Source organism: Coregonus lavaretus, assembly GCF_964263955.1.
Source record: "Coregonus lavaretus genome assembly, chromosome: 2".
NCBI lineage: Eukaryota > Metazoa > Chordata > Actinopteri > Salmoniformes > Salmonidae > Coregonus > Coregonus lavaretus.
Window position 1 is genome coordinate 79,269,644 of NC_139989.1, and position 24,005 is coordinate 79,293,648.

A 24,005-nucleotide genomic window follows, 5' to 3' on the forward strand; every position below is an offset into this window, starting at 1 on the left:
TAACCTATTTTAGAGAAATTTAACCATTGAATATTGTAAGAGCTTTCATTGTCTGCTTATATTCCCCCTTTATGTATCCTACAGTTCTGACTTGGTGTACAGGGAGAACACTGTAAGAACGGCCCGTGATCTGAATTCTGTCGCTGTACATTTCAAAAGTGCTGAACAAATAGTTATATTGACTTCGTCCGTCCCAGCTCGCTCATTAATGTCTTAATCGATATTACGGATTGCCTCTTATCCGCTCGTCATCCCCTTATGCCATAGTTTGGACATCTCAATTGTCAGTAGAAACCACATTTGTTTAAGCAAGTCAGCCATATCAGCTATGTGTTTTTAAAAGGCAGTAAATGAGGCTGAATGAACTGTTTTGCTGCCAGACAAGGCTCTGCTGATAGCCAGGTGTAGCAGTGGTAAGGTGTTGGGACTGCTGTTGGGAGAGCTTTATGTAGACCCTAACAGTTTGTGGGCACCGTTTGTCACCGTCCAATGAATGTACTGTTTAGTGTTGTGTTGTGTAGTGGCTTTGCCCCACCAAGATTTACGTGCTAAAATCGCCACTGACACTGCTATTCTTTGGTACTGAAAAGAAAAAGTGGCAGCTTCATTAAATTAAAATAAAATAAAACATGTATCTATATATTGTCAGTCAAAGGTCAGATGATGAGGTGTCAGATTTACATTGAATTATGTATTTTGGTCCTTTATAAACACGTGGATCTGGTGAACAGTTATCACTTGTTGACCAACTACACTATAGGAACACTGACCTCAGAGTCTCCAGTATACAGTGGGGATTCCCCAGTCCAGCAGAGAGCAGCTTCACTCCTGAATCCTTCAGGTCATTGTTACTCAGATCCAGCTCTCTCAGGTGTGAGGGGTTTGAGCTGAGAGCTGAGGCCAACACTTCACAAGATGCTTCTGTGAGTTTACAGCAAGTGAGTCTATGAACACAGAGTAAGCATTTTAATATAAAACCATTACATGTGGATCTAATAAAAGGTTATCACTTGTTGACCAACTACAGGAATAGTGACCTCAGAGTCTCCAGTTTACAGTGGGGATTCCCCAGTCCAGCAGAGAGCAGCTTCACTCCTGAATCCTTCAGGTCATTGTTACTCAGATCCAGCTCTCTCAGGTATGACGGGTTTGAACTGACAGCTGAGACAAACACTTCAAAGGATGTGTCGGTGAGTTCACAGTCAGTGATTCTGCCAACACAGAGTTAATACCATGACAGACAGGTTGTATGACAACGTTACATTTAGCTTTCCTTACACAGTTACCAGTGCAGGTCTAATGTGTACAACGTGAATACTGTACATGGCTTGATGTTGCAACTTATTTTGATCAGTTTGTATTATAATTTGTTCAAGAGTTTTCAGCTGATAGACAATCTAGTCAGCAAATGAAACTGCTGTTCCTACAAAGATAATCTCGGAACTCCAGAACTAGGGTTTAATATCTTCCCTGGATTTTACAAATGTTCCATACCAAAAATAAACAAATTTTCTCCCGGGTAACCTGGTCTTTCCCAAAACCGGACGTTCCTGAGGTGAACCTTCGTCCCAGTCTGAGGTCCTGAGCGCTCTGGAGCAGGTTTTCATCAAGGATCTCTCTGTACTTTGCTCCGTTCACCTTTCCCTCGATCCTGACTAGTCTCCCATCCTTGCCACTTAACAAAAACATCCTCACAGCATGATGCTGCCACCACCACGCTTCACAGTAGGGATGGTGCCGGGTTTCCTCCAGACGTGACGCTTGGCATTAAGGCCAAAGAGTTCAATCTTGGTTTCATCAGATCAGAGAATCTTGTTTCTCATGGTCTGAGAGCCCCAAGCGGGCTGTCATGTGCCTTTTACTGAGGAGTGGCTTCCGTCTGGCCACTCTACCATAAAGGCCTGATTGGTGGAGATTCTCCCATCTCCACAGAGGTACTCTTGAGCTCTGTCAGAGTGACCATCGGTTTTTGGTTTGGATAGGTTTTAATCGTCATAGTGGGAACAATATCCCCTATACACTTCCTGATTAACTCAGTCACCATGTCAGTGTACACATCAATGTTATTCTCAGAAGCAACGCAGAACATCCCAGTCCACGTGATCAAAACAGTCTTGAAGCATGGATCCCGATCGGTCAGACCAGCGTTGAATAGAACTTAGCAAGGGTACTTCCTGTTTGAGTTTCTGTCTATAGGAAGGGAGGAGCAAAATTGAGTCGTGATCTGATTTGCCAAAGGGGGGCGGGGGAGGGCCTTGTAGCCATCCAGGAAGGGAGAGTAACAATGGTCGAAATCTTTAGAAGCACAAGTACTGCAGGCGAAGTGTTGATAAAACTTCGTAAGCATTTTTCTCAGATTTGCTTTATTAAAGTCCCAAGCTACAATAAATGCGGCATCAGGATATGTGATCTTTCTAGAGCTCCGACTTTCCGACCTGAAGATCACTGACATCATGATTTGACCTCATTTCTTTCTGAGTTCCCAGTTGTCTTGAAAGCACCAACACAAGTATTTACAGAGCCTTTCTGCGGCACTCCACAACTGGACCTCCAACGTCCCTCCACTGATTTTGATATAAAGCTCATAACAGGAGCAGTCAAGCTATTGTAAGGCCGGGGTTAAACAGTTATCTATGGACACTCCAACTTCAGATGTAGACTCAAGGTTTAATTAAAGCGAGCTACACAACTTCAGGGTACAAGTAAAATAAAGGATGAAATACTATGAGCAGAGATCAGGCACCTGCAATGGCACCAAACTATAAACTGAACAGCTATCCCAGCAACCTCTGCCGATTAAACCCAGAGTCTAAGCACCCGCCATCAAATTAAAATTCACAAAATTAAGGCCCCATATTATATTAGAAACACATGGATTGACTGAACAATTATCACTTGCTGATCAAGTAAAGGAACACTGACCTCAGAGTCTCCAGTTTGCATTGGGGATTCCCCAGTCCAGAAGAGAGCAGCTTCCCTCCTGAATCCGTCAGGCCATAACTTTCCTTTAGATCCAGCTCTATCAGATGGGAGGAGTTTGAGCTGAGAACTGAAGCCAACACTTCACATAATGCGTCTGAGAGGTGACAGTCAGTGAGTCTGTCAACACCAAGTAAATACCATGACAGACATGTTATTATAATGTTACGCTTAGCTTTCCCTGCTTACCCTGTTAGCCCTGCATGACTAATATGTACGCCGTGCATACATGGCTCAACTTTTTCTGATCAGTTATAGGTTGTTGAAGAGTTTTCAGCTGATAGAAAGTTTAGTCAGCTAATTAAAATACTGCTATAACTACAATTTATTTTGGTGTGGGATATTACTTACAGAGCTTTCCTGCAGCGCCTCACAGCTGGGAGCAGTCTCCTACGACCCTCCTGTGATGTCTTGTATTGCTTCAGGTCAAACACATCCAGAACCTCCTCTGATATCTGTAGCATGTAGGCCAGCGCTGAACACTGAGAAAGTGTGAGGTTTTTGGATATGTTCTCTGACCTCCAGTACGCTTGGATTTCCTCCTGTACTGAATGGTCTTTCATCTCTATCAGACAGTGGAAGAGATTGATGCACCTCTCAGGGGAGATGTTCTTCCTCTGCATCACCTTAAGGGATCTGATTGTTTTCTGGATGCTCTCTGGACTGCTTTCTGTCTGTGTCACCAGACCTCGTAGGAGCTTCTGATTGGACACCAGTGACATGCAATGAAGGAAGCGGACAAAGAGGTCCAGGTGTCCGTTCTTGCTCTCCAAGGCTTTATCCACGGCACTCTTCAGCAGCTCATGCAAGGTTAGCTCTTCAGATGCAGCTCTAGACTTTCTCTTGAGGAAGGGCTTCAGTGCATCCATGTTCTTGGTTGTGTAACAATGGTACATGTAGACAGCTGAGAGAAACTCCTGAAGACTCAGATGAACAAAGCAGTACACCACTCTCTGAAATAACACAGACTCTTCTTTAAAGATTTGTGTGCACACTCCTGAGTACACTGAGGCTTCTTTGACATCAATGCCACACTCTTTCAGGTCTTCTTCATAGAACATGAGATTACCCTTCTCCAGATTTTCAAACGCCAGCTTCCCCAGCTTCAGAAGTACTTCCTTATCTGACTCCATGAGCTCCTGTTGATCCATCTCATCTCTTCCATGATATTTCTGGTTCTTCAGGCTGGTCTGAATGAGCAGGAAGTGTATTGACATCTCAGTCAGAGTCGTGGGCATCTCTCTCCTCTTGTCTGTACTCAACATGTGTTCAAGGACTATTGAGGAAATCCAACAGAAGACTGGAATGTGGCACATGATGTGGAGGCTCCTTGATGTCTTTATGTGTGAGATGATTCTGCTGGCCAGGTCCTCATCACTGAATCTCTTCCTGAAGTACTCCTCCTTCTGTGGGTCATTGAACCCTCGTACCTCTGTCACCTGGTCAACACACTTAGGGGGGATCTGATTGGTTGCTGCTGGTCGGGAGGTTATCCATAGGAGAGCAGAGGGAAGCAGATTCCCCTTGATGAGGTTTGTCAGCAGAACATCGACAGACGATGTCTGGGTGACATCAGACACCTTTTCATTGTGCTGGAAATCCAATGGAAGTCTGCTTTCATCCAAACCATCAAAGATGAACATAGCTTTACAGGCAGTGAGTTTCTTTGCATTGCCTATGTCTAGTTCTGTGTGGAAGCCATTTAAAAGTCTGAGAAGACTGTACTGGAGATCTTTAATCAAGTGCAGCTCCCGGAAAGGAAGCACAAATATGATATCCACATCTTGGTTCGCCTTCCCTTCAGCCCAGTCTAGGATGAACTTCTGCACAGAGACTGTTTTTCCGATGCCAGCGATGCCCTTCGTCAGCACAGTTATGATGCTTCTCTCTTGGCCTGGTAAGGGTTTAAAGATGTCATTGCAGTGGATTGCTGTGTCATGTGAGGTTGGCGTCCTGGATGCTGTCTCTAGCTGCCACAACTCATGTTCATTGTTAACCCCTTCACTCTATCCCTCTGTGATGTAGGGCTCTGTGTAAATCCTGTTGAGGGGAGTTTGGTTCCCTGCTTTTTCCATGCCTTCTATCACACATTCATACCTCCTTTTCAGACTGTCTTTATGGTTTACTATAGCTCTCTGCAGGCTGTCATCCACTACAAGGGAAGAGGAAAAATGATGTGTATCAGAAACATTCATTGACAGGATGAAAAGTGGGCCTTCCACAACTACAGTAACTTCTATTATCTCATAACATTGCAGTTAACTACTGTAAATCATATTAAGGTATTGACTTGGCCCACGTGTGCAAGTGGTCTTACTGTTTTCAGAGCCTCTTGTTTTATTGGGTTGACTCAGGTGCTGTAGTACAGGACGTGTTCTGGATCTCTTTCTACACTGAGGACAGTCATAGTCTCCTGAAAGAGCAGGTTTCTCCCAGTATCTGGTGATGCACTGTCTGCAGAACCTGTGTCCACGGGTGATAGAGACTGGATCCCTCAGCACCTGCTGACACACTGCACACCTGGACTGATACTCTGGCAGAGTAGACCTTCCACTACAGAGATAAAAGAGAGAGAGATTGTAGATGTTATAACTGATCCTTTAACAGAGTAGACCTTCCACTACAGAGATAAAGGAGAGAGAGAGATTGTAGATGTTAATACTGATCCTTTAACAGAGTAGACCTTCCACTACAGAGATAAAGGAGAGAATGATTGTAGATGTTAATACTGATCCTTTAACAGAGTAGACCTTCCACTACAGAGATAAAGGAGAGAGAGAGAGATATTGTAGATGTTAATACTGAGCCTTTAACAGAGTAGACCTTCCACTACAGAGATAAAGGAGAGAGAGATTGTAGATGTTAATACTGATCCTTTAACAGAGTAGACCTTCCACTACAGAGATAAAGGAGAGAGAGATTGTAGATGTTAATACTGATCCTTTAACAGAGTAGACCTTCCACTACAGAGATAAAGGAGAGAGAGATTTTAGATGTTAATACTGATCCTTTAACAGAGTAGACCTTCCACTACAGAGATAAAGGAGAGAGAGAGAGATTGTAGATGTTAATACTGATCCTTTAACAGAGTAGACCTTCCACTACAGAGATAAAGCAGAGAGAGATTGTAGATGTTAATACTGATCCTTTAACAGAGTAGACCTTCCACTACAGAGATAAAGGAGAGAGAGATTGTAGATGTTAATACTGATCCTTTAACAGAGTAGACCTTCCACTACAGAGATAAAGGAGAGAGAGAGAGATTGTAGATGTTAATACTGATCCTTTAACAGAGTAGACCTTCCACTACAGAGATAAAGGAGAGAGAGAGAGAGATTGTAGATGTTAATACTGATCCTTTAACAGAGTAGACCTTCCACTATAGAGATAAAGGAGAGAGAGAGAGATTGTAGATGTTAATACTGATCCTTTAACAGAGTAGACCTTCCACTACAGAGATAAAGGAGAGAGAGAGAGATATTGTAGATGTTAATACTGATCCTTTAACAGAGTAGACCTTCCACTACAGAGATAAAGGAGAGAGAGCTTGTAGATGTTAATACTGATCCTTTAACAGAGTAGACCTTCCACTACAGAGATAAAGGAGAGAGAGATTGTAGATGGTAATACTGATCCTTTAACAGAGTAGACCTTCCACTACAGAGATAAAGGAGAGAGAGAGATTGTAGATGTTAATACTGATCCTCTAACAGAGTAGACCTTCCACTACAGAGATAAAGGAGAGAGAGAGATTGTAGATGTTAATACTGATCCTTTAACAGAGTAGACCATCCACTACAGAGATAAAGGAGAGAGAGATTGTAGATGTTAATACTGATCCTTTAACAGAGTAGACCTTCCACTACAGAGATAAAGGAGAGAGAGAGAGATTGTAGATGTTAATACTGATCCTTTAACAGAGTAGACCTTCCACTACAGAGATAAAGGAGAGAGAGAGAGATTGTAGATGTTAATACTGATCCTCTAACAGAGTAGACCTTCCACTACAGAGATAAAGGAGAGAGAGATTTTAGATGTTAATACTGATCCTTTAACAGAGTAGACCTTCCACTACAGAGATAAAGGAGAGAGAGAGAGATTGTAGATGTTAATACTGATCCTTTAACAGAGTAGACCTTCCACTACAGAGATAAAGGAGAGAGAGATTGTAGATGTTAATACTGATCCTTTAACAGAGTAGACCTTCCACTACAGAGATAAAGGAGAGAGAGATTGTAGATGTTAATACTGATCCTTTAACAGAGTAGACCTTCCACTACAGAGATAAAGGAGAGAGAGAGAGATTGTAGATGTTAATACTGATCCTTTAACAGAGTAGACCTTCCACTACAGAGATAAAGGAGAGAGAGAGAGAGATTGTAGATGTTAATACTGATCCTTTAACAGAGTAGACCTTCCACTACAGAGATAAAGGAGAGAGATTGTAGATGTTAATACTGATCCTTTAACAGAGTAGACCTTCCACTACAGAGATAAAGGAGAGAGAGATTGTAGATGTTAATACTGAACCTTTAACAGAGTAGACCTTCCACTACAGAGATAAAGGAGAAAGAGATTGTAGATGTTAATACTGATCCTTTAACAGAGTAGACCTTCCACTACAGAGATAAAGGAGAAAGAGATTGTAGATGTTAATACTGATCCTTTAACAGAGTAGACCTTCCACCAATGTTCCCTCTAAATGTTTTGGGGCACTGAGCAAATTTCTGCTCTTGTGAGCGGAAACTTGAACGTTGTGAGAATTCTGAGCAACTTCCGGCGCACGTTTACAGTGAACACTGAGGCTGTACCCTGACAGTTGTAGACAGTAGCCAATAGGATGTACCCTGACAGTTGTAGACAGTAGCCAATAGGCTGTACCCTTACAGTTGTAGACAGTAGCCAATAGGCTGTACCCTTACAGTTGTAGACAGTAGCCAATAGGATGTACCCTTACAGTTGTAGACAGTAGCCAATAGGCTGTACCCTTACAGTTGTAGACAGTAGCCAATAGGATGTACCCTTACAGTTGTAGACAGTAGCCAATAGGCTGTACCCTGACAGTTGTAGACAGTAGCCAATAGGCTGTACCCTTACAGTTGTAGACAGTAGCCAATAGGCTGTTGTGGCTATTTTAGTATAATGTAGGCCTACCAACCAAACCAATGGAGCAAATCCTATATGTGGTGTTCAATGCAGGCCTACATTGCATGAGACTTAAAAAAAAGTTTTTACCTTATTCAGGGCTTGCCATTAACCCTTAAAAGTATATTGATGCACCAGTGCGTCAACCTAAGTAACATAAAAAAATCCCCAACAAAATCAGTCAGTTTAAGCTGGAGATATAGTCTCAATCCACCGCATCCGCCTATGTTGGCCTTCCACATCTGCGGTGGAAGGTGGCGGATCTACAGCGGAGTTTGTCAGACCATGAGACATCCCGAAAATTGGTCTTCTCACGAAAATGTCTGTAGCATCTGTATGATCCCACTATGAAAAGGAGAGACTCTCGTGAACATGGTAGTGTTCTCTGTTTTGCTCTACGACCCACACAAGTGCTACGGGACTCATCTGAAGCTATCCCATACAAACAAATAGAAGTATGGAGGTAGTTTTGTGCCCCATAAATATGGGGTTATATGGGTAAAAAAAATATAAAGAATCCTGATCTGTCTTATGTCTCCTAGATACAGGACAGACACTTCAAAACTTTATTCCTTATGATGTATTTTTTTGACTGTCTTTTTTTGCCATTTATGAATGTGTTATTCAATGAGTTTATATGGGCTTTAGTAGTAAAGGCCAAATTCAATATTTTATCAAATAATTGTTATATATATATATATATATATATATATATATATATATATATCATCTAATGCTAGCTAGCTACCCAACCAGCCCATAGAGAGAGCATTGCGGATGTTGTAGTCAACTTTAACTGCAACAGATTTCCACAACAATTTTCACATTGCTACCAACCTTACTATAACACGAAAATGTAATATTTGTTCACAAAAAACATTGTTCTCACATATTAGTGTTATTTAACGCTGTAAATTATAGGAACTTGTGGTTTTGGGTGGATTTTTCCTTTAATTTAGGCACGACAGAAAAACATAAAAGCCCATTGATGTAGCCATGCTCTTTTAGGTAAATCAATGAAACAAGCTCCAGTAGGCTAATCTTTTTGAGTGTGGACTGTACTGTATGGTATTATACTGTATTATATGGACTGGAATTACACACATTGTTCAAACCATGAAGCTGGGAGAGAACATGCATGCTTTCGCAGGACATATAACCTACAAAGTTACCATCATAAGCTAGCGAATTAGATTTTAATAATAGTGCCTACTTTACATGTATAATGTATATATACACCTTTCATAATATTCCCCCTAATATTATTAGCCTATCTCCTCCTTCTCTCTCTATTGGTGCTTCATTCCTTCCTCGCTTTAAAGCAGTTAAATGAAATAGGTTCCGTTGTCCTGATCTTCATCATTGTAATGACATGCTGAATAATACAGGACTAGAATAAGATGCAGACGTCTTTCACTTCTTTTCACGAAGATTGAACAGTTATAGGTCTGAATAAATAACTGCTATAGCCCAGTGTTTCCCAAACTATAGCCCGGGCTAGATCGTGGCGAGCCAAGGGAAGCCCCTTGGCCAAACCCTCCCCTTGGACGGCACTGGGCCAATTGTGCGCCGCCCTATGGGCCCGGTCATGGCCAGCTGTAGTGGCGCCTCAGCACTGGGATGCATTGCCTTCCTATAATTTACATTGTTAAATAACACTACTAATAATATTACTAATATGTGAGAACAATATTTTTTTGTGATCAAATGTTTCATTTAGCCGTTATTATAAGGTTGGTAGAAACATGTAAAAATCGTTTTGGGTATCTGTCGCAGCTCAGGTCGGCTACAAAATCCACAATACAATGCTCTCTCTTTGCGCTGGCTGGCTAGCTTGCAAGCAAGCAAGCAAACGTAGCTACACAAATTAATACCAAATACAATATCAGCATGTGAAGTAGCTAGTTAGCTGTAAAGTGGCCTAAACAAACTGCACTATCAATTTAGGGGTCTACAATCTCACCATGTTCAACCTGCAGATCGATGTGCCTCACAGAGTGGAGTCTGATGTTCACAACGGCAGAGATCCTTTTGAGGAGATGGGGAAACTCCATTGGACTCCTGGTAACTCCATTGGACTCCTGGTAACTCCATTGGACTCCTGGTAACACCCATTGGACTCCTGGTAACTCCATTGGACTCCTGGTAACTCCATTGGACTCCTGGTAACTCCATTGGACTCCTGGTAACTCCATTGGACTCCTGGTAACGCCCATTGGACTCCTGGTAACTCCATTGGACTCCTGGTAACGCCCATTGGACTCCTGGTAACTCCATTGGTCTCCTGGTAACTCCATTGGACTCCTGGTAACTCCATTGGACTCCTGGTAACGCCCATTGGTGTACATTGCCCATGCTACGTCCATGGGCCGCGCGGTGCATTCTGGGTGATTCTGGGACAAGGAGAGCTCTCCTTCAAGGAGTGAACGGGAGGCAATTGAGTGCTAGCTAAAAAAAAAAAAACATTAGCACGAATTTCGTCAACAAGGTACAACATTACGAATCTTTTCCGAGTTATGATATAATTGATCTCTTTATATCTGTAATATTGTATAGCTTTGGAATCGTCACATTATGAACTTTCGAGGAAAATAGGCAAGTTTCTGGACTCATACCCTGAATTTGAGAAGGGATTCCGCTACGATTAGTTTAGCAACCGCGTGACGCTGTATGACAACTTCAACGGGATTGGTCGACAGTCTGCTGGGGGTGGAGCGTTATACTCTCCGACGTGCATTGCCCAATGTGATTCCTATCTGTTTTCTCTAATATCTCTGGCAACGGCACCATGCAATGCACCCTGGACTGAAGAGGCAGACAAATAGGAGAAATGTGCTAGACAGATGGTTTTATTTGGTTTTATTTCCTGCAGTGTCTATTCATTGTCCAAACGCATGGCCGCTTTCTGGCTTGCTCCTGACTGCTGTAGAGTTTTCACAAATGCCTTAGTACACATCATTCCCAAACATTCAAAATAATTTATTAAAACGTGAAAATGAACATTTCTAAGTGGTCACTTGTCAGAAAATGTTTTAAAAGTATCATATTATTCCCGGGGGTGTATAATGCATTTAATTCAGTTGACTGATTGCCTTATATGAACTGTAACTCAGTAAAATCTTTGAAATTGTTTGCTGTTGCTTTTATATTTTTCAGAGAAAGACTGCGAGAGAGTGCTGGCATGTGCATTGATTCAAAGCAACGATATTCAAGTGATAGGCTGTTTTAAAACTCTGCCGCTGCAATAAATAAAAATATAAGTATCTTTACAATAACAAATTTGCCCCCCCCCCCCCCCGAAACCAGATGTAGATGTGTAAATTAGACTCGCATTCTGTCCTTATGTTACCATAGCAACAGTTACCATGATGAGATGGTAGGTCTACATGCATTGTCCTGCGCTCCATCCTGAGAGGTGCTCTGTCCCCACCCGGAGGGTTGATGATTGATCATGCAGATAGCAGAGACAAGGCCGTCGATAAGCCAGATTTAGACATTGCATATAATTTAACAGTTCCATTTTACATTTTGCTGTTAATATAAACAATGTATTATAATCGACCGGTTTGTGCGTTTGAACGGTAGTGGGTTTGAACGGTAGATCTCGGTAACCCGGTTCCCGCTATTCAACCCTAATCACCATGCACTCCTTAAATATCTCAGTGTCAGTGAAGAACTTGGTGTGTTAAGTTAAAACCAGGGCTCTAATTGAGTGGGTATGTGAGGGTATTGTGGCTTTTGTTAAAGAAAATGGCTGATTATATAAAGCGATCTATATGCCAGAAACAAGCTGTAAAATGCAGGCGAAAGACGTGACCGATGCATATTGGACATCTTTGATTTGTCTATGATATTCAGAGGCTGCACAACATTTTATAGGATAAACAAAATTGACTTTGCTTAAGCAATGTGTGATTCTGTCACCATCAATTGATGTTCGACATTTCAACCGACTGTTAAACAACATACTAACTCTAAATGAGTCAGGAGCAAGCCAGGTAGCCTAAGGAACGAAAATGAATTATTTAGGCTGTATTATTATTATTATTCCAAGGCTATAGCCTGCCATTTAAGAAATCAATTGTGAAGCATTTCAAATATCGTCCAAATCAAATTGTATTGGTCACATGCACATATTTAGCAGATGTTATTGTGGGTGCAGAGAAATGCTTGTGTTTCTAGCTCCAACAGTGCAGTAGTATTTAACAATTCACAACAGTACACACTAATCTAAAAGTAGAAGAATGGAATTAAGAAATATATAAATATTAGGACGAGCAATGTCGGAGTGGCATAGACTAAGATACAGTATAATAGATGACAGTATATACATATGAGATGAGTAAAGCAGTATGTAAACATTATTAAAGTGGTTAGTGTTCCATTATTAATGTGGCCAGTGATTCCATGTCTGTGTATATCGGGCGGCAGCCTCTAAGGTGCAGGGTTGAGGAACCGGGTGGTAGTGTTCCATTATTAATGTGGCCAGTGATTCCATGTCTGTGTATATCGGGCGGCAGCCTCTAAGGTGCAGGGTTGAGGAACCGGCTGGTAGTGTTCCATTATTAATGTGGCCAGTGATTCCATGTCTGTGTATATCGGGCGGCAGCCTCTAAGGTGCAGGGTTGAGGAACCGGTTAGTGTTCCATTATTAATGTGGCCAGTGATTCCATGTCTGTGTATATCGGGCGGCAGCCTCTAAGGTGCAGGGTTGAGGAACCGGTTAGTGTTCCATTATTAATGTGGCCAGTGATTCCATGTCTGTGTATATCGGGCGGCAGCCTCTAAGGTGCAGGGTTGAGGAACCGGCTGGTAGTGTTCCATTATTAATGTGGCCAGTGATTCCATGTCTGTGTATATCGGGCGGCAGCCTCTAAGGTGCAGGGTTGAGGAACCGGCTGGTAGTGTTCCATTATTAATGTGGCCAGTGATTCCATGTCTGTGTATATCGGGCGGCAGCCTCTAAGGTGCAGGGTTGAGGAACCGGCTGGTAGTGTTCCATTATTAATGTGGCCAGTGATTCCATGTCTGTGTATATCGGGCAGCAGCCTCTAAGGTGCAGGGTTGAGGAACCGGCTGGTAGTGTTCCATTATTAATGTGGCCAGTGATTCCATGTCTGTGTATATCGGGCGGCAGCCTCTAAGGTGCAGGGTTGAGGAACCGGTTAGTGTTCCATTATTAATGTGGCCAGTGATTCCATGTCTGTGTATATCGGGCGGCAGCCTCTAAGGTGCAGGGTTGAGGAACCGGTTAGTGTTCCATTATTAATGTGGCCAGTGATTCCATGTCTGTGTATATCGGGCGGCAGCCTCTAAGGTGCAGGGTTGAGGAACCGGTTAGTGTTCCATTATTAATGTGGCCAGTGATTCCATGTCTGTGTATATCGGGCGGCAGCCTCTAAGGTGCAGGGTTGAGGAACCGGTTAGTGTTCCATTATTAATGTGGCCAGTGATTCCATGTCTGTGTATATCGGGCGGCAGCCTCTAAGGTGCAGGGTTGAGGAACCGGTTAGTGTTCCATTATTAATGTGGCCAGTGATTCCATGTCTGTGTATATCGGGCGGCAGCCTCTAAGGTGCAGGGTTGAGGAACCGGGTGGTAGTGTTCCATTATTAATGTGGCCAGTGATTCCATGTCTGTGTATATCGGGCGGCAGCCTCTAAGGTGCAGGGTTGAGGAACCGGTTAGTGTTCCATTATTAATGTGGCCAGTGATTCCATGTCTGTGTATATCGGGCGGCAGCCTCTAAGGTGCAGGGTTGAGGAACCGGGTGGTAGTGTTCCATTATTAATGTGGCCAGTGATTCCATGTCTGTGTATATCGGGCGGCAGCCTCTAAGGTGCAGGGTTGAGGAACCGGCTGGTAGTGTTCCATTATTAATGTGGCCAGTGATTCCATGTCTGTGTATATCGGGCGGCAGCCTCTAAGGTGCAGGGTTGAGGAACCGGTTAGTGTTCCATTATTAATGTGGCCAGTGATTCCATGTCTGTGTATATCGGGCGGCAGCCTCTAAGGTGCAGGGTTGAGGAACCGGGTGGTAGTGTTCCATTATTAATGTGGCCAGTGATTCCATGTCTGTGTATATCGGGCGGCAGCCTCTAAGGTGCAGGGTTGAGGAACCGGGTGGTAGTGTTCCATTATTAATGTGGCCAGTGATTCCATGTCTGTGTATATCGGGCGGCAGCCTCTAAGGTGCAGGGTTGAGGAACCGGTTAGTGTTCCATTATTAATGTGGCCAGTGATTCCATGTCTGTGTATATCGGGCGGCAGCCTCTAAGGTGCAGGGTTGAGGAACCGGTTAGTGTTCCATTATTAATGTGGCCAGTGATTCCATGTCTGTGTATATCGGGCGGCAGCCTCTAAGGTGCAGGGTTGAGGAACCGGGTAGTGTTCCATTATTAATGTGGCCAGTGATTCCATGTCTGTGTATATCGGGCGGCAGCCTCTAAGGTGCAGGGTTGAGGAACCGGCTGGTAGTGTTCCATTATTAATGTGGCCAGTGATTCAATGTCTGTGTATATCGGGCGGCAGCCTCTAAGGTGCAGGGTTGAGGAACCGGTTAGTGTTCCATTATTAATGTGGCCAGTGATTCCATGTCTGTGTATATCGGGCGGCAGCCTCTAAGGTGCAGGGTTGAGGAACCGGTTAGTGTTCCATTATTAATGTGGCCAGTGATTCCATGTCTGTGTATATCGGGCGGCAGCCTCTAAGGTGCAGGGTTGAGGAACCGGGTGGTAGTGTTCCATTATTAATGTGGCCAGTGATTCCATGTCTGTGTATATCGGGCGGCAGCCTCTAAGGTGCAGGGTTGAGGAACCGGCTGGTAGTGTTCCATTATTAATGTGGCCAGTGATTCCATGTCTGTGTATATCGGGCGGCAGCCTCTAAGGTGCAGGGTTGAGGAACCGGTTAGTGTTCCATTATTAATGTGGCCAGTGATTCCATGTCTGTGTATATCGGGCGGCAGCCTCTAAGGTGCAGGGTTGAGGAACCGGCTGGTAGTGTTCCATTATTAATGTGGCCAGTGATTCCATGTCTGTGTATATCGGGCGGCAGCCTCTAAGGTGCAGGGTTGAGGAACCGGGTGGTAGTGTTCCATTATTAATGTGGCCAGTGATTCCATGTCTGTGTATATCGGGCGGCAGCCTCTAAGGTGCAGGGTTGAGGAACCGGCTGGTAGTGTTCCATTATTAATGTGGCCAGTGATTCCATGTCTGTGTATATCGGGCGGCAGCCTCTAAGTTGCAGGGTTGAGGAACCGGCTGGTAGTGTTCCATTATTAATGTGGCCAGTGATTCCATGTCTGTGTATATCGGGCGGCAGCCTCTAAGGTGCAGGGTTGAGGAACCGGGTGGTAGTGTTCCATTATTAATGTGGCCAGTGATTCCATGTCTGTGTATATCGGGCGGCAGCCTCTAAGGTGCAGGGTTGAGGAACCGGTTAGTGTTCCATTATTAATGTGGCCAGTGATTCCATGTCTGTGTATATCGGGCGGCAGCCTCTAAGGTGCAGGGTTGAGGAACCGGTTAGTGTTCCATTATTAATGTGGCCAGTGATTCCATGTCTGTGTATATCGGGCGGCAGCCTCTAAGGTGCAGGGTTGAGGAACCGGTTAGTGTTCCATTATTAATGTGGCCAGTGATTCCATGTCTGTGTATATCGGGCGGCAGCCTCTAAGGTGCAGGGTTGAGGAACCGGGTGGTAGTGTTCCATTATTAATGTGGCCAGTGATTCCATGTCTGTGTATATCGGGCGGCAGCCTCTAAGGTGCAGGGTTGAGGAACCGGCTGGTAGTGTTCCATTATTAATGTGGCCAGTGATTCCATGTCTGTGTATATCGGGCGGCAGCCTCTAAGGTGCAGGGTTGAGGAACCGGTTAGTGTTCCATTATTAATGTGGCCAGTGATTCCATGTCTGTGTATATCGGGCGGCAGCCTCTAAGGTGCAGGGTTGAGGAACCGGCTGGTAGTGTTCCATTATTAATGTGGCCAGTGATTCCATGTCTGTGTATATCGGGCGGCAGCCTCTAAGGTGCAGGGTTGAGGAACCGGGTGGTAGTGTTCCATTATTAATGTGGCCAGTGATTCCATGTCTGTGTATATCGGGCGGCAGCCTCTAAGGTGCAGGGTTGAGGAACCGGCTGGTAGTGTTCCATTATTAATGTGGCCAGTGATTCCATGTCTGTGTATATCGGGCGGCAGCCTCTAAGTTGCAGGGTTGAGGAACCGGCTGGTAGTGTTCCATTATTAATGTGGCCAGTGATTCCATGTCTGTGTATATCGGGCGGCAGCCTCTAAGGTGCAGGGTTGAGGAACCGGGTGGTAGTGTTCCATTATTAATGTGGCCAGTGATTCCATGTCTGTGTATATCGGGCGGCAGCCTCTAAGGTGCAGGGTTGAGGAACCGGCTGGTAGTGTTCCATTATTAATGTGGCCAGTGATTCCATGTCTGTGTATATCGGGCGGCAGCCTCTAAGGTGCAGGGTTGAGGAACCGGGTGGTAGTGTTCCATTATTAATGTGGCCAGTGATTCCATGTCTGTGTATATCGGGCGGCAGCCTCTAAGGTGCAGGGTTGAGGAACCGGGTGGTAGTGTTCCATTATTAATGTCGCCAGTGATTCCATGTCTGTGTATATCGGGCGGCAGCCTCTAAGGTGCAGGGTTGAGGAACCGGGTGGTAGTGTTCCATTATTAATGTGGCCAGTGATTCCATGTCTGTGTATATCGGGCGGCAGCCTCTAAGGTGCAGGGTTGAGGAACCGGCTGGTAGTGTTCCATTATTAATGTGGCCAGTGATTCCATGTCTGTGTATATCGGGCGGCAGCCTCTAAGGTGCAGGGTTGAGGAACCGGCTGGTAGTGTTCCATTATTAATGTGGCCAGTGATTCCATGTCTGTGTATATCGGGCGGCAGCCTCTAAGGTGCAGGGTTGAGGAACCGGCTGGTAGTGTTCCATTATTAATGTGGCCAGTGATTCCATGTCTGTGTATATCGGGCGGCAGCCTCTAAGGTGCAGGGTTGAGGAACCGGCTGGTAGTGTTCCATTATTAATGTGGCCAGTGATTCCATGTCTGTGTATATCGGGCGGCAGCCTCTAAGGTGCAGGGTTGAGGAACCGGCTGGTAGCCTCCTAGTCATGGCATGTAGCATTGGTCACATGCTGCATGCTGGCAGGAGCATTCAGCATTTCAACAACACATGAACAACAGCACTTCAACAACATGCCTATAAATTGAGCATTTAGGCTGTATAAAACGCATGCCTTATTAAGCTATACAGTGCCTTTGAATTTACTTTTTAGAAACACGAGTTTGGCCAGTCTTTGGTTTGAGGATCATGTGGTGAGTTATAAATGCCTGGTTTGTTAATTTAGCCTAGCAGAGGCTAGTGTATTCCCACGCCCTAATCACAGTCAACACAAATCTATTTTGTAACAACAATATCATGGAAAGAAATAGAATACATTAGAAAATGATAGTTTCCCCCAAAATAATTTACAAGTGCACATTTTCCCACCTGATGATTTGCGGCTGCTGTGTTGAAAAATGAATAACTTTTTCTCAAATTCATTGATGATCAGATACTTCAGTTGTAACTGGTTCTGTTTACATTTACATTTTAGTCATTTAGCAGACGCTCTTATCCAGAGCGACTTACAGTTAGTGAATGCATACATGTTTTTTGTGTTTTTTTTTCATACTGGCCCCCCGTGGGAAACATCCCACATCCCTGCTGGCCAAACCCTCCCCTACCTTGGACGACGCTGGACCAATTGTGCGCCGCCCATGGGTCTCCCGGTCGTGGCCGGCTGCGACAGAGCCTGGACTCGAACCAGGATCTCTAGTGGCACAGCTAGCACTGTGGTGCAGTGCCTTAGACCACTGCGCCACTGTTGCGCTCCATGTTTACAGTTGATGGACAGCTTTAGCACTGTTCCAAACTTAGAATATCCTATTTTTTTAACAATAGCCTGTATAGATATCAAGATGTATCAGGTGCTGCAGCATGATCTCATTCGTTGTCATGCTCTGCTGTGGTATCAAAAAAGATTCTGCTTGTCACCAGTCATGTAAAATGACGTAGAATTGCATCGGACCTCAAATAAGATGATAGACTCATGCAGTGTTTTTATTATAATGGATATCTTTTCACCCCTACCCTTGTCCACGGTGGCCTGCGAATCCGCAACCTTCTGGCTACTTTGCCATGTAATGCTTACAAAACGAACAACAGTTTGTAAAACTGCATATCTAAGGCTCTGGTCTGTCCTAGGAGTGGAGGGTAAATGCAGGGTTCGATACTGTGATCGTTTGACTTGGCAGTGCGACACACATTTTAAATTGATCACAAGGTAGCCAGTGAAAATATTTTACCTGTTCACATTAGTTTTTGGTTCACAATTAGCTTTTAATGTTTTATCATCCTGATTTATTCAAATAGTAATGTGCAATTGACCGAAAATAAGCCTACTTCCTGAAGAGGAAACAATGTCACGGAATGCCCCTGTCTGTGTGTGTGTGTGCAGTGTGTGTAGGGCCTATAGCCTAGGTCTACCACGGAATGCCCCTGTCTGTCTGTGTGTGTGTGGGCAGTGCGTGTAGGGCCTATAGCCTAGGTCTACCACTTTGTGTAGGTGTTAGCGATGATAATGACAGCCTAACCGTCTTCGGCTAGATGGAAATGCAATTAAAAGGAAACTACAAAGTAGGCTGTGCCTACCTGGCAGAATCATTACATTTTACATTTTAGTCTTTTATTAGACGCTCTTATCCAGAGCAACTTTTTTTTTTATACTGGCCCCCCGAGGGAATTGAACCCACAACCCTGGCGTTGCAAACACCATGCTCTACCAACTGAGCTACATCCCTGCCGGCCATTCCCTCCCCTACCCCTGGACGATGCTGGGCCAATAGTGCACCGCCCATGAGTCTCCCAGTCGCGGCCGGCTGCGACAGAGCCTGGATTTGAACCAGGATCTCTAGTGGCACAGTTAGCACTGCGATGCAGTGACTTAGACCACTGCGCCACTCAGGAGTCATGACTATTTGTATCAATCCAGGGGCCATTTGTTTTGAAAACTCCATCACAAGTGCTCTACAGACATAGGAGGCACATCCATAACCTAGCTTTCCCCTAAAGTCAATGGAATTAAATAGCCAAAATGGTGGCACGTCCATAAACTAGCTTTCCCCTAAAGTCAATGGAATTAAATAGCCAAAATGGCGGCATGTCCATAAGCTAGCTTTCCCCTAAAGTCAATGGAATTAAATAGCCAAAATGGCGGCATGTCCATAAGCTAGCTTTCCCCTAAAGTCAATGGAATTCAATAGCCAAAATGATATAGCCTAATTAGCCTGCTCTTATCTATATGGAAATAAATACAATCATTCAAAATAGACTACTACACAAGAAAGCATGATTTGGCCACAGAGGATCATTGGTTTCTTTAAAAAATAAATAAGCTGTGGATTGCTTACAGTCGAAAGAGCCCGCAGTTTGGGCAGCAAATACCCTGGTTTTTAATGTCTATGCAAATACCACATAGATTGTTGAGTTGTGACTGTCAGCGACAAGCAGAGAGGCCCAGCCAGGCTATTGCAATATTTCATCATAGTTTGGAAAGCTAATGACTATTGCTGTAAAGACTAATCTATACATCTGTCGTTTATAGTTATCAAAATTCTCAACTGAATTGATTAGTATAGCCTATCTTATTGGCATCAGCAGAGAGCATCGCCATATACATTTACATTTTAGTCATTTAACAGACGCTCTTATCCAGAGCGACTTACAGTTAGTGCATACATTTTTTTTCTTCATACTGGTCCCCCGTGGGAATCGAACCCACAACCCTGGCGTTGCAAGCGCCATACTCTACCAACTGAGTTACACGGGACTAGTGTAGTAATAAAGGCCTAGTTCACGAAAATGTATCCCCCCCCAAAAATGTGGGGTTTATCAGGCAGCACCTGATGTGTCTCTAAATCTCTTAAGCTCAGTGTCTGTTTAGTTCAGTGCCAGCTCCTCACAGGCATGCCTGGTGCTAAAATACGTTGAAAATATGTATTTTCCAGATGTTGAAATCAGGGTTGGGCTCAATTCCAATTCAATTCTTGAATTTGAATTTAATTTCAATGAAAGGAAATATAATTTAATACAGTGAAATTAAATTAAATGTAAATGCCTCTTCAATTCCATTTTAGGTGTCGTCTATATAAACATAATCATAATAATAATATGCCATTTAGCAGACGCTTTTATCCAAAGCGACTTACAGTCATGCGTGCATACAATTTTTTTGTGTATGGGTGGTCCCGGGGATCGAACCCACTACCTTGGCGTTACAAGCGCCGTGCTCTACCAGCTGAGCTACAGAGGACCGCATCCCCTGCTTCCAATTGGCTCATTCATCCCGCCTCCTCTCCCCTGTAACTATTCCCCAAGTCGTCGCTGTAAATTAGAATGTGCTCTCAGTCAACTTACCTGGTAAAATAAGGGTAAAATAAAAAATAAATTAAAATTGTGTGGGTGGGAACTAGTGTGCCTGAGAGCACAGACAATTTTCAACCGTTTCATATCGTACTCTTTCTGTTAGTGACAATGATTTAAGAAAATAACGAAAATAAATGGACTAAAATTATTGGATTTCTCTCTTTTATTGGATTGTGTGCAATGGAATTATCCCCAGGTCACTAGTAAGTGGCATCAATAATTTTTTGTTTTTGCCACTACAAACTGGTGAGATGACAGAGAGGTACCGGGAGGCCCAGGTCAAGGCCAAACTCAGTGTAATAATTGATGGAGGAGTGGGAGCAGGAGAGGTGGCCAGAGAGGTGTCCAGAGAGGGATGGATGAGAGGGGGCAGGAGAGTGGGCCAGAGAGGGATGGAGGAGAGGGGGCAGGAGAATAGGCCAGAGAGGGATGGAGGAGAGGGATGGAGGAGTGGGAGCAGGAGAGGTGGCCAGAGAGGGATGGAGGAGAGGGATGGAGGAGTGGGAGCAGGAGAGGTGGCCAGAGAGGGATGGAGGAGAGGGGCCAGGAGAGTGGGCCAGAGAGGGATGGAGGAGAGGGGGCAGGAGAGTGTGCCAGAGAGGGATGGAGGAGTGGGAGCAGGAGAGGTGGCCAGAGACGGATGGAGGAGAGGGGGCAGGAGAGTGGGCCAGAGAGGGATGGAGGAGAGGGGGCAGGAGAGTGGGCCAGAGAGGGATGGAGGAGAGGGGGCAGGAGAGTGTGCCAGAGAGGGACGGAGAAGTGGGAGCAGGAGAGGTGGCCAGAGACGGATGGAGGAGAGGGGGCAGGAGACAGCCACTGATGGGGGATAAGGGGGTAAGAGCAGTGTTGCTCATCGGAGGCGTGTACCACTGACACATACACACACACACCAGAGGAGGCTGGTAGGAGGAGCTATAGGAGGATGGGCATATTGGAATGGCTGGAATGGAATAAATGGAACGGTATCAAACACATCAAACATATGGAAACTCTTCCATTTATTCCATTCCAGCCATTACAATGAGCCTGTCCTCCTATACCTCCTCCCACCAGCCTCCTCTGACACACACGTATACATAAACACACTAGGCATTCATGCACCTAAGGGTATTCTGTTGATGCCTCTCTCTCTCTCTCGTTGCATCCAATGGCAGTGTACGCGATAAGCTAATGCAAGGAGCTGCTTGTGGATTTGCCATCTCTAACGCAGTTCCACCTCCGATTTGATAGAATCTAGCCCTTCACATTGCATTATCCAGTAACCACATCAACCTTTAATCCACATCTTATACTTTTCTCATATTTTGTGTGTTCTTTCATCCATATGGGAATGAATGCTGACAAATAAATGCTCATATTATTTTATTGATGAAGTATTCCACTAAATGAAAGAAGATAGAAATGAACTTTTGACCAATGCTAGCTGATAATATTTACTCTTCCATATGCGTTGTGTTCTTACATCATCTTCAGTATGAGGTCTGGGATGTACACCATGTGATTTTTTTTGCCATTTGCCTTTTTCAACAGCTTTTCTCTTTCTTTCTCCCTCTGTTTCTTTTCGTTATAGTTCCTTGCCACCTCGTCCAGGTGGGCTTTCACCCTCTCCTTATTCTTCCTCACTTCTTCCTTACTCTCTGCTTTTCTAGCTCTGAGCAGTTCTTTTACTTTGTTCTTCTCCAACAAGTCTCTTTCTTTCCTCTCCTTTTTCTCCTGCTTTGCCCTGACTCTCTGGGCGCGTTTAGTTTCCATCTGAAAGAGAAAGTCCATACATGTTGGTCAGTGATCTGAAATATGATTATTACTCCTTCTCTAGCATGCAGTCAACTTAATCTGTTGAATCTGATAGTATAACCATTAGGAGGTGACTTATGACCTCCCTGAACTGTGACTGGTTAAATGGAGTACTGTACCTGTGCCTGCTCTTGCTCTCTGAACCTCAGGACAGTCTGCATCTGGTACAGCTTTATGTACGCCTCCTTCATCCTCTCCACCACATCCCTCTTCTCTATTGCCCATCTCTCTTTGTCCCTTTGCATTTTCTCAATTTCACTACTCTTTCTCTCCCGCTCCTCTGTAATCTTCCAGTTCTCCTTCTCCATCTCTCTCTTTTCCATCTCCCATCCCTTCTTCTCTTGTCCATTCAGGCACAGAATCCTCATCTTTTCTCTTTCCAGAGCCTCTATCGCTCTCTCCTTCTCTCTCAGCTCAATGATCCACTCCTCTGCTGCCTGCGTGCTCCTCCTCTTAATCTCCTCCTTCTCCTTCATCCATCTTTCCCCCCGTTGATCCAAGAGGCTTCGTAGGCCAGCCTTGGCCTTGGCCCATCTCCCCCTGTCCTCCTTCCAGGCTACTAGGGTCTGATTCCTCTCCTGGTCTGCTTTGGCCAAAGCTGTCTCCAAACCATTTCTTATGAGGTTCCATCCATTCCTCTCTCTCACCCTCTCCTTCCCCACCCTTTCATTCTCAGCTAACAGTCTCTTCTTGTTCTCCACTGTCACCTTCCATAACTTGCCCAAGGACATCTTCACCTTTGATATCTTGTCCACCATTGTTTGTTTGTCGGTCGCTGCGCTTTCTCTCTGTTTGTCCATCACCTCTCGCTGCCTTTCATTCTCAGCTGACAGCCTCGTGTTCTCCACGGTCAACTTCCCTATCTTGGCCAAGTGCAGTATGTTCTGCACCTTCAGCTTTGCCATCTTGAGCTCCATCTTTTTTCTGTCTGACACTGCGCTTTCTCTCTGTTTGTCCGACACCTCTCTCACCCTTTCATTCTCAGCTGACAGCCTCGTGTTCTCCACGGTCAACTTCCCTATCTTGGCCAAGTGCAGTATGTTCTGCACCTTCAGCTTTGCCATCTTGAGCTCCATATTTTTTCTGTCTGACACTGCACTTTCTCTCTGTTTCTCAAACAACTCTCTCTCCAGCTTCCATTGGTAGCAGTTTACCTCAATAGAAGCCTCAGTCTCCCTTATCTGTCTCAGCAACTCTTCAATTAGCCTTTCTCTTTCTTGCTCTGGTTCCACCCTCACCTTGTTGACTTCCTCCAACACCTCTCTCTGCAGCTTCCACCGGTAGTGGTCTACCTTGTTACAAGTCTCAATCTCCTTTCTCATTCTCAGCAGCCCCTCCATTTCTCTTTGTCTTTCTATCTCTCGTTCCCCCCTCATCTTGTTGCCTTTCTCCATCTCCTCACTTTTAGTCATCTCTTTCTCCATCTCAATGACTTCTCTCTGCATCAATATGTATGGAGAAACATGTATTCCTTATTGTTTTTATTTTGTGTGAATCTTTTCCATGTCATTTTCTTAAAACTGTCTGGCCATGCCAGTTTTCCAACTTCAGTTACCTTCAGGCTAACTGGTATAATTTATTAAATGGTAATAAGT

The 24,005-nt window shown here is 44.4% G+C and overlaps 1 protein-coding gene and 1 pseudogene across 2 annotated transcripts in view; both read right to left on the reverse strand.

Moving 5' to 3' along the window:
* The window catches only part of LOC311140725 (NLR family CARD domain-containing protein 3-like), a gene marked incomplete at its 3' end in the record, with an annotated part of 199,674 nt that overhangs the window by 49,241 nt on the left and 126,428 nt on the right, over positions 1-24,005 (reverse strand). The gene's annotated exons all lie outside the window — the stretch shown is intronic.
* On the reverse strand, positions 3,327-5,402 carry LOC311141684 (NLR family CARD domain-containing protein 3-like; annotated as a pseudogene). Its single transcript has 2 exons — positions 5,297-5,402; positions 3,327-5,131 (listed from the first exon to the last, which is right to left on the reverse strand). The product of its transcript is annotated as an NLR family CARD domain-containing protein 3-like (transcript).